General features: G+C 29.6%; 1 protein-coding gene across 2 annotated transcripts in view; it reads right to left on the reverse strand.

The window, feature by feature from the left end:
* LOC142318036 (octopamine receptor beta-3R-like) overlaps positions 1-17,520 on the reverse strand; it is a 672,835-nt gene that overhangs the window by 477,028 nt on the left and 178,287 nt on the right. The gene's annotated exons all lie outside the window — the stretch shown is intronic.

Consider the following 17,520-nt stretch of genomic DNA (forward strand, 5'->3'; position numbering starts at 1 on the left):
ATTGAAAATGTTCCTGACAAGTTTTATATAATGACTATTATTTGTGATTTTATTATTAACTATTTTTGAAAGAGTAACTATTTTAATATAAATAGCAAAACCGAGTAAAATTTCACTATAAAAAAAAAGAATTCATAATCTTTAACTCTTTAATAGAACATAATTTATTCAAATATTTAACACAGAATTAAGTAATGTTTCTTTACAGTAACAATTTTTATAAATAATTTTATTTAAACTTTGTCTCATTAAAGAACTATCAACGATGTTGAACGTTTTTCAGAAACTTCCCTTTTTTGCCAGCGTCAGTAAGCTTTTTATCTAGGAAGCTTTCTTTTTCTTAGTTTCTAAATACTCCCATCTAAGAAAGACATCGTACTGAAGACGGTATTCAAGTTTTCACTCTCATAGAGTGAAGACATGTTTATTAATCTTCAGTTTTGAAGGAATTCTTCCAAAATTTCCACTATATGTTTATATAGTATACAATTTTTTTTTTCTTTTGGTAGTAGGGTGATGCCCAAATTGCTTTTTTTTGGGGGTGATTGAGACGAATAGCTTATAAAACTACCAACTCTGACCGGGATTCGAGTATAGAACCTTACGGATATTAAAATGTAAGGACGCTACCATTCTGGCAAGGAATTTTTCTGCTGACAAAATAAAAAAAACATTATTAAACTGAAAATGAAATTTTAAACAGTTTATCACGTTGTTTAGCTTTCATGTATACTGACGATACTGTACTTTTAATTGCATACAGCTTTTCATGCAACAGAATCTTAATTGCAGAATGATTTTAACAAAATTTTAATACAGTCTCATAGTAATTAACATGTTATAAACAAAAACCGATCTATGCTCGTACATTTCAAAACTGTTCATATGAAATCTAATTCCTAAGATATTAATTGCGCACAGTTGCAATTGTCACTTCAAACTCAGTATATAATAAGCCATGTACTTGGAATAGACTGACAGTAACCATGTATGAAGTGGTTAAATGACTTGGTATGATAGTTGACAGTAAATTATAATGGGATTGTCACTTAAATAAACTTTCATTTAAAATTTGAGTTTGGATAGTTTTCATTATCTGAAAAATGTTCTCCCAAATAAAATTTTTTTACTATTGTGTAAAGTCCTAATGGAATCTTTAATTAGATTTACTGTAGATGTATGGTGTTTGGCAGCTGAATCCCATTTAGAAATTACAACTAACTTAAAAAAGAGCCCTTAAAATGGTTTCAAGCTTTTTGTCAAACGGACTTAGATTTAAATTTTTATAAGCATTGTAATACGCTGGCCCCCTCTAGGTTACGATTTTTTTTTTCACTTTTTAGATTTTTTTTCCAAAACAATAAATACCTTGTAAAGCGTAATGTAGCTTTTTGTTTGCAACGAAAGAGAATGTATACGGTACCAAATTATTTCAATATATATAGTAAGAAACCTTTAAAACCCAAATTTCAACCATTTTTAATAAACTGCCTTCATATATTTTAGAAATAGATAAAAGAGAATATTTGAAGAAAGTTTGTAACATTTATTAGCGGGAATTTATTAAGAGTTATTTTTTCCTTTTATTATAAAATGTTTTTTGTACCAAGTACAATTATTGATTTTTTCAAAAATATTATAATCGTCATTTTCCTTTTTATTATAAAATGTGTGACCCATGCATTCTTTATTTTTTTGAATTTTGTGTGTTGTAAAACGTAATATGCAATAACAGTCTAAATTAGATATATGTGTATAATAAAAATTATACACATATATTCTACTTTAATTTTTTACTGAAAACTATTTAATTTTATAAATTTATCTCTACTTATTTACCTCTTTACTTTCTGATACCATCTTAATTAAGTGTTTGATTAAAAGTTAACTATTATCTAAGGGTATAAGTATAACTTTCATCGTATTTTTTGTGCTGTACTGTCTGTATAACGGGTATTCAAATTATGTTAATGAAACCTGCTGATAAGCCTTATGTCTTAGCGGGGCCCAATATTGTACAATTTCTGAAAAAAAAAGATTAGTATTATGGCTTATTTCGGTTGTAATCATCCATTTTAGAATTTTTAAAACATTAAATAATAATTTTATTACTTTATGAAAAAAAAAACTCTTCTGAAGAAGCAGAAATTTCCATAAACGAAATTAATGGAGAACAGAAAAATAAATATATGAAACCTATATTATTTTTATTCATTTTTGAAAAGGTGTTTTTCTAGTAGAAAGTAATTTTATGCACTCTTTCTAAATATTTAAAACTATTTATTAATGGAAAATATAATACAATATCAAAATTTTTTTCTAAGAATATCACTTTTTAAATTTTAAATTTTAAAATTTTGTCTGTACTTGATGTTGGAACCTTAATTTGAAATTCATTTAATATATATAAACAGTAATTTATTGAATTTCTTTTATTATTGTAGTTTTGGATTTTATTACACAACTTTGCATTTTAATCTATACTCTTCAATTTTTAAAATTGTGCTGAATTCAACTTTTACATATGTTTTACAATTATTATATAATATTAATTTTTTTTTAAATTTAAAATAAAATATTAAATATTTGAAACCAGGAAAATCGTTATTACAAAGTGTTTGCATAATTTAGTTGTTGTGGAAGATTGATTTGATTAAGTAGTGTAAACTATAATAAATTAACTGGTTTAAGATAAATCTTGAATGTGAGATTTTGGCTGATATAACCTCCATACTATAATTCTTGAGTTGAAATTTCGCATAGATATAAAAATTAAAAAGAAATACTTACCATAAAGGTTAGAAATGGAAAAAGTAAATTAAACACACCTACCGATCAATGTCAAGAATCTAATAAGAAATAAATTTTAAGGCTTATAAATAGAAAATAATAAAGAAAAGCTTCTTAAATTGTATGTAAACTTGATTTCCAATACATTGGTCATACAAAGGATAAAATTTCGTTGATTTGTCTGCTGATTAAGCCGTAACCTCCTTTCTTTTCCTATAATCTAACCTACTAATTTTACTTAAATTGTATTTTTTAAATATTAAAATTTCCTTGATTCTAAAATAATGTCAGATATGCATAGTTTTTCTCTTCATTAAATATTACCTTGATAAATGAAATGTAAAAAAAAGAAAAGTTTTCCAAATTAAAATACTCAATGGTAATTTATTATTATCACTTCGTTTTATTTTATTTCTGTTTTAATAAAAAATTCTGATTGTTTTAAAAAAGCTAATACAAGTTTCTTCTGTAACCAGTTACAATGATTTAATTTTTTCGAAAAATTCTTTAATTAAATTGCGAGGGATTCTGTTCTCCACTTTTCAGCGGTAGCATTTACCAACGCATGGCTCTGAATACAGCTTACCCACGGCTATTGATTTACTCCTGAATTTATTATCTCACAACAATTTCGTGTAAGTACCTATTTTCTTTTTCATAAATAAAACATTTTCTATGTTTAACGATTATTTACAAATAAAAGCTTTTATGTTATCAGAAATTTAATTCTTACTAAAAATTATGTTCCATAATGTTTATGAAATTGCAGTTTAGATTACATTAATAAAAATGATGATGTTAAACTAATAAAGTTATAAGCTAGTTTTTACCAGTATCGTTATCAAATCAGATATAAAAAATTCAATAAAAAAAGATAACATATAGTCCACAAGAAGATATACAGACCACACACCGGATTTGTAAGAGAAACCCCTATAATAATTGTTCTCATTATAATAATAATAGGTCTAAAAAAAGATAGTCTTACAAATATTAACATTAACATCAATCATGTATTTTCGGCTATCTTTTTAAACTCCAAATCCAAGTTTGCTTCGTAACGACGAAGAGTATTATAATATTGAAAAAAAAAGCTGTTAACCTGAATATTTTGTAAGTTTTTTCTAAAATTCTAGCGCTTTATTCTCCATAAAGTATTGTTCTGCACAAGATGAATGTGTATTAAAATACATTATCTCTAGAAAATTATCACAAAATCTTTACATTATTTAGTTAATTAAATTATTTTAACATCTCAACCAAACAGTTTATTGTAAATTATATTTTTTCACTTCTTTAAATTTCTACCTCTAAAGTTACTGACAACTTAACAATCTTCATTATTCGACAATTTAAACTACTAAAAATTTAAAGTAATCGATAAATTATTTTTAATGTTTAGGCCATTTTTTATAAGCTGGAATTTTATTTTATTTTTTTTTTTAAATTTATGTCGACTTAAAGTTTGTAATAAAAATTTCCTTTTTTTTTTTTTGTCTTCAGTCATTTGACTGGTTTGATGCAGCTCTCCAAGATTCCCTATCTAGTGCTAGTCGTTTCATTTCAGTATACCCTCTACATCCTACATCCCTAACAATTTGTTTTACATATTCCAAACGTGGCCTGCCTACACAATTTTTCCCTTCTACCTGTCCTTCCAAAATTAAAGCGACTATTCCAGGATGCCTTAGTATGTGGCCTATAAGTCTGTCTCTTCTTTTAACTATATTTTTCCAAATGCTTCTTTCTTCATCTATTTGCCGCAATACCTCCTCATTTGTCACTTTATCCACCCATCTGATTTTTAACATTCTCCTATAGCACCACATTTCAAAAGCTTCTAACCTTTTCTTCTCAGATACTCCGATTGTCCAAGTTTCACTTCCATATAAAGCGACACTCCAAACATACACTTTCAAAAATCTTTTCCTGACATTTAAATTAATTTTTGATGTAAACAACTTATATTTCTTACTGAAAGCTCGTTTAGCTTGTGCTATTCGGCATTTTATATCGCTCCTGCTTCGTCCATCTTTAGTAATTCTACTTCCCAAATAACAAAATTCTTCTACCTCCATAATCTTTTCTCCTCCTATTTTCACATTCAGTGGTCCATCTTTGTTATTTCTACTACATTTCATTACTTTTGTTTTGTTCTTGTTTATTTTCATGCGATAGTTCTTGCGTAGGACTTCATCTATGCCGTTCATTGTTTCTTCTAAATCCTTTTTATTCTCGGCTAGAATTACTATATCATCAGCAAATCGTAGCATCTTTATCTTTTCACCTTGTACTGTTACTCCGAATCTAAATTGTTCTTTAACATCATTAACTGCTAGTTCCATGTAAAGATTAAAAAGTAACGGAGATAGAGAACATCCTTGTCGGACTCCCTTTCTTATTATGGCTTCTTTCTTATGTTCTTCAATTGCTACTGTTGCTGTTTGGTTCCTGTACATGTTAGCAATTGTTCTTCTATCTCTGTATTTGAACCCTAATTTTTTTAAAATGCTGAACATTTTATTCCAGTCTACGTTATCGAATGCCTTTTCTAGGTCTATAAACGCCAAGTATGTTGGTTTGTTTTTCTTTAATCTTCCTTCTACTATTAATCTGAGGCCTAAAATTGCTTCCCTTGTCCCTATACTTTTCCTGAAACCAAATTGGTCTTCTCCTAACACTTCCTCCACTCTCCTCTCAATTCTTCTGTATAGAATTCTAGTTAAGATTTTTGATGCATGACTAGTTAAACTAATTGTTCTGTATTCTTCACATTTATCTGCCCCTGATTTCTTTGGTATCATTACTATAACACTTTTTTCATTAATCCCCTTTCATAAATATTACACACCAGTTTGTATAATCTATCAATCGCCTCCTCCCCTGCACTGCGCAGTAATTCTACAGGTATTCCGTCTATTCCAGGAGCCTTTCTGCCATTTAAATCTTTTAATGCTCTCTTAAATTCAGATCTCAGTATTGTTTCTCCCATTTCATCCTCCTCAACTTCCTCTTCTTCCTCTATAAAACCATTTTCTAATTCATTTCCTCCGTATAACTCTTCAATATATTCCACCCATCTATCGACTTTACCTTTCGTATTATATATAGGTGTACCATCTTTGTTTAACACATTATTAGATTTTAATTTATGTACCCCAAAATTTTCCTTAACTTTCCTGTATGCTCCGTCTATTTTACCAATGTTCATTTCTCTTTCCACTTCTGAACACTTTTCTTTAATCCACTCTTCTTTCGCCAGTTTGCACTTCCTGTTTATAGCATTTCTTAATTGCCGATAGTTCCTTTTACTTTCTTCATCACTAGCATTCTTATATTTTCTACGTTCATCCATCAGCTGCAATATATCGTCTGAAACCCAAGGTTTTCTACCAGTTCTCTTTATTCCGCCTAAGTTCGCTTCTGCTGATTTAAGAATTTCCTTTTTAACATTCTCCCATTCTTCTTCTACATTTTCTATCTTATCTTTTTTACTCAGACCTCTAGCGATGTCCTCCTCAAAAATCTTCTTTACCTCCTCTTCCTCAAGCTTCTCTAAATTCCACCGATTCATCTGACACCTTTTCTTCAGGTTTTTAAACCCCAATCTACATTTCATTATCACCAAATTATGGTCGCTATCAATGTCTGCTCCAGGGTAAGTTTTGCAGTCCACGAGTTGATTTCTAAATCTTTGCTTAACCATGATATAATCTATCTGATACCTTGCAGTATCGCCTGGCTTTTTCCAAGTGTATACTCTTCTATTATGATTTTTAAATTGGGTGTTGGCAATTACTAAATTATACTTCGTGCAAAACTCTATAAGTCGGTCCCCTCTTTCATTCCTTTTGCCCAGCCCGTATTCACCCACTATATTTCCTTCCTTGCCTTTTCCAATGCTTGCATTCCAAAAATTTCCTATAACATGAAATAAACTGAAAGCTAGAAACTTTAATCGTGTCTTACAAGAAAGAGTTAAGAAAAGAGTTAGCAGCATTAACTAAAATTCTCTTGAATTTGGAAATATAAATTAGTTTTTACATTGTCTTCTAACAAATCTTAAGTTTCTGGATGAAAATATTTTAAATATAAAAAGAGCCAGATTTTAATTTACGTAATAACAATCTAAGCAATGGTATTAAAAAAAAAAAAATCACTAAAAAATATCAAATCGTATATATATATATATATATATATATATATAAGGTAACTTATTTACCAAAATGTCCACTAAAGTTGTCTGTATGAAATTTACAATGCGACTCATGAAAATACTGTATTATTCAATTAGGAATAGTAATTAAAAAACATAATTTTTTTCCTTTAAATTTGTTGTAAGAATTTTCAACCACGTAAAAATTTTAATTCTTACAATACCTAAAATGTAGCTGAAATTTTTTTAAAAAACAGTTAAAGTGTTCAGATAAAACCAAAAGGTTTACTGTAATAGAAAAAAGAAAAACCTATCTGAATTGAAATTATAAAAAGGTTAAAATTTTAATTCAATCACAATATACTACTGCAGTTTGAAAATACATATAGTAAGTATATAAGCTACCTTACAGTGGATTGAACTAATATGGAATAATAAATTAACTGATCGCAAGGAAATCGTGGCTAGCAAATCCTACTGAAGAAGAAAAAAGTGTAAAATTCATTGTATTATGTATACGAGGTGCGACAATAAAGTAATGAGACTGATTTTTCTTTGCAAGATGTGGCAACCCTGCAGCTTGCGTAGGCACACCATCTTTGACCTTGGTCTATAAGCTACTTCTAGTCCAAGCGTCACTTTTATGCAACTGCTCAGTCGTGAGTTGTGCTGTAATAAGTGAACACGTGTTTGTGTCTCTCGTCACAGAAATGAAACAGCAAAATATTGCGCAACGGTATGCCATTTCTTTTTGTCAACGTTACGTTTTCACCGAAGTGGTAAGCTTCCGAAGGCTTTTGGAGTGGAGGTTTTGTCAAGAGGTCAAGTTTTTCGGTGGCATAAAATTTTTAGTGAAGGCAGAACGAATGTTGAAGATGAAGACCGCAATGGACGACCATCAACCTCACGGACAGGTGTCAACTTGACCAGGGTGCGTGAAATCGTACGATCTGATCGAAGATTATCCGTGAAAACGATTGCAGAAGAACTCAACATTGATCGAGAAACGGTTCGTCTAAGATTAACTGAAGATCTCGGTATGAGAAAGATTTGTGCAAAAATGGTCCCCAAAAATCTCACACAACAGCGAGAAACACAGAAAAAAATGGTAGACGATCTGTTAGAGCGAGAGGAAATCAATCCAGATTTGTTGAGCCGTGTTATCACTGGTGATGAAGGTTGGTTTTTTCAATACGATCCTTAGACAAAACGTCAATGTTCGCAATGGTGCTCAAAGGGATTACCCAGACCAAAAAAAGCTCACATGTCAAAGTCAAAAGTGAAATGCATGTTTGTGTGCTTCTTCGATTCCAAGGGAATTGTTCATAAAGAGTGGGTATCTCCTGGACAAACAGTTAACCAATATTTCTACAGAGAAATTTTAGAAAGACTTTATAAACCAGTTCTTCGTGTCCGTGCCAACATTGCTGATAATTGGATTCTGCATCACGATAATGCGCCATCCCATACTGCTCTATCAGTACGGCAATTTTTAACCTCAAAAGAAATTTGAGTACTACCACAGCCACCTTATTCGCCAGATATCGCTCCGTACGACTTTTTTCTATTTCCAAGAGTCAAAATGGCGGTCAAGGTACACCATTTTCAAACAACACAAGATGTCCAAAAAGCTGTGACAAGGGTGTTGGAGGATATTACAGAAGATGAGTTCCAGAAATGTTACCATCAATGGCAGAAGCGCTGGAATAAGTCTGTGCAATCAGAGAGGAACTACTTTGAAGGAGACAACACTAAACATGACTAAAACGGTAAGACACATTTTTTTTCCACATCAGTCTCATTACTTTATTGTCGCACCTCGTATATATTGGCAAAGGGAAAGTTAAATTAATAGCAAAACAGAAAAATTATTGAAAATACCTCATAATATCAAAGTAGGAAAATATATGACTTCTTTTATAAATTACTAAAACTAACATAAAGGAAACAAATTTTGCATATAAATAACTCAGCTTACATAGTTTACTCCTAATACCACTTTTTAACCTAAACTAAAAATTACTTTAGTTTACTTGTCAGCTTATTTCACGTATTGCAAGAGTAGCCAAAACGGTTTTGATATAGCTTTATAAAAAACTTTGCCATTTTGTTGAACAAGTATTTATTGACTTTGTCATATTCAGATATATTATACTCGAAAAAAACATTAAAATTTGTAAAATTAAAAAAAAATGAAACATTTTTTAAATAATTGTACGTCTCAGGATATATTAAGCAAAAATTTTAAAGATTAAAGAGTAAAACGAATAAATTATTTACTCTTTAATTATCTTTTCAAAAAAAATTTTTTCAGTTTACCACAAAGGGATAATAATATAATTAATTTTTTTATACATATATTTAGCTATGTTTAAAAAATAAAGCACAAATTAAATATTATTGTTATTGAAATTTATAAATAGTTTACAAAATATTTCGTATTTTGCCGAAATACTGGGTGAAGGACAAATACCTATTCTACTGGAAAAATATAAATTAGAATTTTTGAAAACAATTATACTTGAATATAATTATGTATTTGCACAACATTACTTTTTATTGAAAATTTTATTAAATTATTTTAGCTGTAAAAGTTGGGTTGAAATTAATAAACGAAATTTACACGTGAAGAAGCAGTACGTGTTGATGTACAACGGTTGAAGGAGTATTAGTAGTAGTAATATTAATAGTAGATCTTCTATTAGGGGAAGGGGTTGAGGGTTTAGGTGTTTTCATATTTAGAGGAGGAGCAGTGTCATTTGCAGCCATCCCATTCATTATGTAAAGTGTTCTATCGTAACTGTCCGTCTATGTTTAAGTAACATTTTGCTCATCTGAGCAACAAACCCACTTACTCGTCATCAGGTATTAAATGTGTTACTTTCGTTGTAACGGTTTCCCTGCAATATCAATAATGCACTCAATAACTGTAGTAATTATTTTAATTTTTGAATGTACAGTTATGTAAATACGATAAATTAATACATTATAAATAAATTTGTAAGACCCATAAAAAGAACAAAGCAATTTATGTCCAGACTCTACTATTGTCTTTTATCTATTGTATAGGCTGATCTATACGTCTTTGTTTTTCTGTTTAGCCTCCGGGAATCATCGTCAGCTATTACTTCAGAGAATGATACGTATGAGTGTAAGTGAAATGTAGTCTTGTACAGTATCAGGTCGACCATTTCTGAGATGTGTGGTTAATTAAAACCCAACCACAAAAGAAAACCGGTATCCATGATCTCGTATTCAAATCCGTATAAAAGTACTAGTATTTGAACTTTGGAACACTCGACTTTGAAATCAGTTGATTTGCGAAGAAGAGTTCACCACTAGACCAACCCGGTGGGTTTGACCTATACGTTACACTATTATAATATTACCTAAATTAACTAATAATTATTTTTTGTATAATACCTTCCACTTGAAAGAAATTGCGCTTAAATGCTTGCTCTTATAGAGCAGAAAATACTTAATTGTCAATAAAAACTTAAAAAAACTTTTCAATTAAAAAAAATATTATGAATATAGATTTCAAAGTACAACCTAGGAAAAACTATAAAAGGTTTGAAAATTATTTCATCTTTGCTAGTTTCTTTTGTATAATGAAGTGCTCTTTTTTTACTAAAAAATGTTTATAAAATTAAACACATGTGTTCAGTAATATAACTGAGTTTATGTATTTTTTTGAAATAACAAAACATTAAAAGATACATAAAATAACATTTTTTCTTAAAATTGCGTGCTATTCTCAGATATAATAAGCATTCCTTGGAGGGTTAGAAGACTAAGTTCGAGGTTGATTGGTTTCTCCTTGCCTTCTTCACTGAGTTAAATACATTATAGAATAACTCCATGTCGAGACCACCAAACGCAAGCCATATTCAATACAAGGTTTAGAATACCCATTCCTTATCTAAGGGTCTAGAGGTATAATAAATATTATTATACCCAAGAAAGAAATTCTGCTTACTACCGCTTGTATATCAGATGGTACATATATTTTGAAGAAAGATTGGAACAGACGGAATAAATAACCAATTTAATTGTCACTTTCCTTCTTAAGACGTACCATTGTATTTTCTACTTTCAATCGGTTATAGATTAACGAATTTTTAAACATTTAAACAACAAAATTCATGTGTGATTATTTTTTTAAATACAGTTAATTAAATTAATTGTATGGTTATGTATCACACCGAATATTAAATATGTTTAATTTTTATTTTCAAATAAGCTTCTCTTTCTGAGTATAATGAGAGCAAATAAATAAATAGCAAAGCAAAATGTAGTCGTTGAGAAAAATCTAGGTAGTAACTACATGAAGTTACTTCCATTCCTATATTTATCTCATCACAATTGTCAGTCTGCAGCGTAATTGAAGAACCAAAATTATTTATCTATATAGCCGTTTGTGTGCTTTAAATGTATGGATTAGATATCTCTTCTAAGAAGTAGTGTTTCTTGTTAGAAATTAGTCCGAAGGGTGACAACGGTTAAAGAATTTTTTTTTACAACTGTAGCGTACTGTTTTGACATTTAAATTTTCCACTACAGTTATTTATTTGGTTCATTGGAAGTTGCCTGAAGCACAGTACTGATACTTCAACCCAGTTGCCTCAACCCAGTCGCTGATGTGTGTATACAATATTCCTTTTCGGAAGTTCTTAATACACGGTCATCGTGTATTTTTCTTCAAACTACAAAGCTTTTCTTACGTCACGTAGGTCTACTATTATTTGTGTAGATATAAACAAAAACCTGACTTATATTCAGTCATATTCAACTAAAGAAATTTCAACTAACTTCTCTTGTTTAGTGATATTAGTGCCTATTCAATTTTATTCACTTTTTAGTTAATTTAATGTTGAAGTTTTATCATTGTATACCGTTCGTAACAAAATAATTAATTTTATTAAAGATTGTTAAAAAAATATTTTTATTATTAAATTAATAAAAAAATCTGTTTGCAGAAAAGAGTTCATCGCATCCAGAAAGAAAATCACAGGGATAAATTTCTTAAATATTTATATTTTTTACATTTCACTTATTATTATTATTAACAATCAGATTAAATGAAAACTGCTTATTGTGTTATTTATAAAATATATTTTCCCGGGGTTGTTCTCTAAATCTTGATAATATTTAATTTGGTGATGATATTTATAAATATATCTACGATGTATTGTAGCAAGTAAGAACAGATTTAATTATAATAAATATAGTAATGATAAATAAATTATGTTACAATGTTAAAGAACAATTTAGATTCGGAGTAACAGTACAAGGTGAAAAGATAAAGATGCTACGATTTGCTGATGATATAGTAATTCTAGCCGAGAGTAAAAAGGATTTAGAAGAAATAATGAACGACATAGATGAAGTCCTACGCAAGAACTATCGCATGAAAATAGACAAGAACAAAACAAAAGTAATGAAATGTAGTAGAAATAACAAAGATGGACCACTGAATGTGAAAATAGGAGGAGAAAAGATTACGGAGGTAGAAGAATTTTGTTATTTGGGAAGTAGAATTACTAAAGATGGACGAAGCAGGAGCGATATAAAATGCCGAATAGCACAAGCGAAACGAGCCTTCAATAAGAAATATAATTTTTTTACATAAAAAATGAATTTAAACGTCAGCAAAGATTTTTGAAAGTATATGTTTGGAGTGTCGCTTTATATGGAAGTGAAACTTGGACGATCTGAGAAGAAAAGATTAGAAGCTTTTGAAATGCGGTGCTATAGGAGAATGTTAAAAATCAGATGGGTGGATAAAGTGACAAATGAAGAGGTATTGCGGCAAATAGATGAAGAAAGAAGCATTTGAAAAAATATAGTTAAAAGAAGAGACAGACTTATAGGCCACATACTAAGGCATCCTGGAATAGTCGCTTTAATATTGGAAGGACAGGTAGAAGGAAAAAATTGTGTAGGCAGGCCACGTTTGAATATGTAAAACAAATTGTTAGGGATGTAGGATGTAGAGGGTATACTGAAATGAAACGACTAGCACTAGATAGGGAATCTTGGAGAGCTGAATCAAACCAGTCAAATGACTGAAGATAAAAAAAAAAAGAAAAAAGTTACAATGAATTCCAATATAAGTTGTAAGTCCTCTTTCAACATAAAAGGATATCAGTAAATGAATTAGACAAAACAGTAAAAAGATATTAGCATGTGAAATGTATGCACAAATCTAGTATCGACGTAAATCAGAAAGGGGGAAATTTAAAGCAGAAGCTTTAATAATATAACCATATTGTTAGCAAATCTTTTATAATTGATGGATATACTTGAGATTTAAAAAAAATCTCTAGTATATTTTTAATTTACTGAACATTTAAATTAAAACTTATGTTAGACTAAATCGTTTGAAGATTAATTACTGCCTGTATTTCGTTATTTTCTTTGTATATTTTTTTGATTCACTTGGTTATACTTGTGGATTGAGATTTATTTGTTGTTTGCTTCTTTCCATTTGTTAATAATAATTTTTTTTTAATGTGTATTATACAATATGTGGTATTAATAAAAGGGGGTTTTCCTGATTTATTATGGGGAAAAGTACTTGTAAATTAACGTATTCCAGCCACCTTCATCTTTTATATAATAATAATAATAATAATAATAATGTACGAAAGACCATACATATACTGTTTGACTAATACTTGTCGGTCAAAATTTTTTTTGTCTACCAAGTACCAATACGTGTACTTAGTGTACTTTATTATCCTGTTTTTAAATATGTATTCAGAATTACTCCATAATCCACATTTTTTTGTTATTTTAATTTTTTTTAATATTTTAAAACATTTTTTTCTTCCATTTGTCCATTGTCAAGTAAAAGCTCCTAGAAAATTGTAAATATGATGGAGACACTTAGTAATGAACATAACCCAACAGAATCGCGCTTGTCCATTGATTCCTCCAAAGTTACTTTAAAAGCTGCGCTTCTGCATAATGGCAATAAATTCCCATCAGTACCTGTGGCTCACTCTGTTAGTATGAAAACTTTAAATTTATATTAGAAAAACTTATGTTTGCAGTGTATGAATGGAATGTTTATGGTAATTTGAAGGTAATTTCACTTATTCTTGGTTACACAAAGTAGTGTTATTTTTTATGTAAATGGGTTAGTAGGGACAGAAAAAACCATTTTATTAGAAAAAATGGCCTAAACCCGAATCACTCATTCCTGAACAGAAAAATGTGAAAGCTGACCCATTGTGTAATCCTAAAAATTTGTATCTACCTCCGTTACATATTAAGCTATGATCGATGAAGAATTTCGTCAAAGCTTCGGACAATCCTCCTGGTTTCTCGTACTTAAAACAGAAGTTTCCTGAAAAAAAGTGATGTAAAAATTAAAGAAGGAATATTTGTAGGTTCACAAATACGATCACTAATGCATCATGAAAAGTTTGAGAAACTTTTGAATCCACTGAAAAGTGGATCTACTGGAGAAAGCAACTTGGCGGCTTAAAAATGTTACTGAGACTTTTTTGGGAAATCGAAAGGCGGAAAATTACCGTGATATTTTCTACCATCTTATAACATCTTATAAAAATTTGGGTAGTAATATGTCCTTAAAATTACACTTCCTGCACTCGCATCTAAATTTCTTCCTGGAAAATCTTAGCTCAGTGAGCGATGAGCAAGGAGATCACTTTCTCAGGAGATTTCAACTATGGTAAAGACTATCAAGGGAAATGGAAACCTAATATGGTGGCCGATTATTGTTGGACCATCAAGAGGGATTTTATACAGACGAAATATAGCAGAAAATCGTCACTTCTTACTTTCTCAAAGGATTGAACATTTTGTAGTTAAGAATTCAGAAAGAATTAAAATGTTTCAAATTATAAATGTCTCTCAAAAACCTTGTGTGATGGGGAAAACCAATGAAATATTTTAATTCAGGAGAAAAAATTCTATCAGAATCACTTTTTTTTTCCTGAGACAAAAAAAAAATTATTGTTCCCCAGTTTAATCAACGCCCATCAATAACTATTGAAAATAAATTGATGCAAATTTTTATACATGTTCTTACGGATCAAATGAACACTAAGAAAGCTCTTTTTTAAATTCCTAATTAAAAAAATTAAAATGAAGCAACAATAGAATTTATTATTGTTTTAAATTTCTTATTTCAAAATTAATGAAGATACAACTTGAATTTTGGTGTGTGTGTGTGTAATCTTCTTGTGAATATCCAAAAACAAATTTCTATTTTTTTTATTTTAACCTGGAAAGAGGTGAAGATAGGTAAAACTTCCGAAAAATTATTGCAGACTATAATTATTAGTATTATTATTATTATTGCTACTGTCATTATAATTGATTTGTCTTGTTTTAATTATGTTTTTAAACCAATAAATTGTAATTATATTAACATTTTCAATTGTCAATCTCTCAAAATTAAAATAAAACTTTTAATTCTTTGGCAACAATGTATTTTCAAAACTTACAAACTCATAAAATATTAAGTACTGTATTTTAACTATGGAATTTAATTTTTTGATGATCTACTTACTGTTTTAAAGAATAATTATAAAAGCCTAAAAAATTGTAAAATTATTAAAAAAATATCGTAATGGGAAATTAATATTAAAATAGAATGCTGTAAATTCAACTGCGGGTTTCTTTTTTACTTCATACTTTAATGATCTAATTTTTATCTATAATTAAAGTAATATTCTTTTAGTAGATTGTTTTTAAATACCCATCCAATCTTAACTCTACGTATTTTGATAGTTAATGTGCTTCTAAGAGTTCAGGTTTTTAATTCCAGATAGTTGTAATCATGCTATAATAAACAGAATCGTTTGGAGAAAAGTGCATGGACTTTAAAAATAGGAAGTTAATAAAAAATGTCAAATTTTGAAAAAAAAATTGGTTTAAAACTTATTTTTGCAACATGATATAGTGATAATTTAAATTATATAAAATTTCTACAAGCAAAATCTGCTTCTTGCAGTGATTTTATGAGAAAATTAGTACTTTTATTTAAGTAAATTTACAAATTAACATGCTTGTATTTGTTATATAATATTGACTTTTTGTTTCATTTACTTAAATGCAATTAATTATTGTAAAAAATATCGTGTTGCAAAAGAAAAATATATTTTATTTACTGTGCACTTTCATTAGAAAGTTTTTTTTTCTTAGTTTGCATGATCGTCCAAGCAGTAAAAGAATGATTCTATATAAATAAAAATTTTAGACTAGCATTATTACTTCTTAATAAATGTTAAAGTTGAAAAGATTTCTTTCTTTTTATTTTGTTCGAGCTTTAGTCCATATCTATTTTGTAAACATTCAAAACTTTCAAACAGTAAAAAAAGAAACCACAGTGAATACCTTGATCTCAATTCTGAAACAACTTTTCTTGCATTAAAAGAGTTTTTCATGTTAGCGGTTTTAAAGTTATGTCTGTAGATGACTTCTTTCTATAAAGATCTTTCTACTCACACAAATACATATTATTCTATATATACATACAAACCCAAAGCAAAATAACCTCACCCTCTATCATACCCTCATCGTATCATGTAATTTTGTGGTAGTTGTTGGGTAGTTGTTAATATGCACTATATACATATATATATGTATACATATATATATATATATGTATGTATGTGTATGTGCGCGCGCGCGTGTGTGTGTGTGCGTGTGTGTATAAAAAATAATCAACGGTATAGAAATATTGTAAATTTTAAATAGTTTTTATTTTGTCTTCAGTCATTTGACTGGTTTGATGCAGCTCTCCAAGATTCCCTATCTAGTGCTAGTCGTTTCATTTCAGTATACATCCTACATCCCTAACAATTTGTTTTACATATTCCAAACGTGTCCTGCCTACACAATTTTTCCCTTCTACCTGTCCTTCCAATATTAAAGCGACTATTCCAGGATGCCTTAGTATGTAGCCTATAAGTCTGTCTCTTCTTTTAACTATATTTTTCCAAATGCTTCTTTCTTCATCTATTTGCTGCAATACCTCTTCATTTGTCACTTTATCCACCCATCTGATTTTTAACATTCTCCTATAGCATCGCATTTCAAAAGCTTCTAATCTTTTCTTCTCAGATACTCCGATCGTCCAAGTTTCACTTCCATATAAAGCGACACTCCAAACATACACTTTCAAAAATCTTTTCCTGACATTTAAATTAATTTTTGATGTAAACAAATTATATTTCTTACTGAAGGCTCGTTTCGCTTGTGCTATTTAAGGTTAGTCGAGAAGCGTTCTATAGGTGTTGGGAGAATGGGCACTGAGCTGGGTTCTATGGCGGTTCCGATAGACGAGGACATTGCTTCAACTGTGGGATTGCGGGTCATCTACATAAGGATGGCTCAACGAAGGCCAAATGTACACTTTGTAATTCTTGAAAGCATTCTCTGGAGGGATGCGGCTGTTGGACGAAGACCAAATAAATAGGTGATTTTCTGTGTTTTGGGGAAGACCTGGGTTGGGACAGCCCTGTTCTGAAGGGGTGGGCCGCTTAGGTGTCATGCTGCCGGTGATTGGACAGGGACTCCTTTAGTGTTCCGATTTG

This window comes from Lycorma delicatula, chromosome 1 (assembly GCF_047948215.1).
Source record: "Lycorma delicatula isolate Av1 chromosome 1, ASM4794821v1, whole genome shotgun sequence".
NCBI lineage: Eukaryota > Metazoa > Arthropoda > Insecta > Hemiptera > Fulgoridae > Lycorma > Lycorma delicatula.